The sequence below is a fragment of the Oncorhynchus gorbuscha genome, linkage group LG09 (genome assembly GCF_021184085.1).
Source record: "Oncorhynchus gorbuscha isolate QuinsamMale2020 ecotype Even-year linkage group LG09, OgorEven_v1.0, whole genome shotgun sequence".
Lineage (NCBI taxonomy): Eukaryota > Metazoa > Chordata > Actinopteri > Salmoniformes > Salmonidae > Oncorhynchus > Oncorhynchus gorbuscha.
In genome coordinates, this window is record NC_060181.1 from 11,627,214 (window position 1) to 11,628,734 (window position 1,521).

A 1,521-nucleotide genomic window follows, 5' to 3' on the forward strand; every position below is an offset into this window, starting at 1 on the left:
TCACACAGGACACACACACTGAGGGGGACAACCGTGTCAGGGCCTCCGGCAGCGAATTAATGGAGAGCAAGCAAGACGACAGCCAACCGGAGGAGACGAAGGATTATGACAGCCATGAGGGTCACTTCCAACAACCAATTGACCCCGTTGACCATGATGACCATCGCCACGACGACCATGATGACCACGAAGATGACGTTGACCGTGAACATATTGACCGTGAACATGACGATCAACGTGAACGTAACCACTTTGACCACGACGGTCAAACAGATCCTGGCCACGATGAAAGCTATGGCAGTGAAGACGCCCACCGTGAGGACCAAGGAGAACACGAGGAGGATGACCATGAGAAGTCTGGTCGGTACGATGACGTGGGCGAGGAGCATTACGACGTGGGTGAACACGAGGAGGATCAAAACCACGGTGCACATGATGACCACGAAGACCACGAAGGTCATGACCGCGGTGATGTAACCGATCACCATGACGACCACGGCCATGTCCATGATCACCTTGATGACGACCAGAGTGAACATGAAGATGATCGTAGTGACCCTAACAGTCACGACCATCACTACGACGACCATGATTATGATGACTATGTGATCCCCCCCGTCGGCATGACAACAGGCGAGCCTCAGAACGTAACTCATGAGAAGACGGGAGCAAAACCCACAGACAGCTCAGACGACGAGACCTGGTTGGACGGCTACCCTGTTAGTCAGGAGGAGACCGACGCTGATAAAGTGGGCGGTGGATCCTCAGAGGAAGGGGTGGAGCTTGAGGAGGAAGAGAAGGGTGTTGTGGTTGTCGGGGTGACTGACCGGCCCAATGAGGTGGAGTTGAGTCGTCCCACCCCGTTCACTGGAGTCCCCCAGGTCCCCCTGTCCCCCACGCAGGGGGCGAAGCCTGTAGAGCAGGATCAGGACCAGGGCTTGGTGGGAGGACTCACCCCTACAGCCTCACCCGACCTACCCCTCTCCCCCGAGGCCACGGCTTCAGATTCACATTCAGCCGACTACGCCACCCCCTCTCTGACATCATCACTGGATGCCGTTGCCTCCGGCAACACAGCCAGGCATTCTCCCACAGACTCCTGGGAAACCACGGATCACGTGGACCCTTTCCTGGAGCACGGCCCCGTCCCCACAGCGTGGACTGATGACGTCATCGACGAGGAGGAACGTTCGGCCCAGCACAACCTGACTCGACACAGCGAGGAGATGGAGGGGGAAAGCGAAGGTGAGACGGGGGAGACAGGGTGTACTGGGGGTGAGGAGGACTGCCCTCCTCCCCCTCCTCCCCCTCCTCCCTCCTCCGGCAAGGGTTCCACGGTTGCAGCCATTGTGGTTGCCGTGTGCGGGGTTGCCGTGGCAGCCACCATCGGGGCGTGGTGTTACCGGCGGAAACAGCAGAAGAGCTCGATGTACGAGATGAACGGGAAGGGTCAGAGCAGACATGGACAACAGATAGAGATGCAACAGAAAGTCTAAGATAAAGAGAGAGACAGTGGCGATA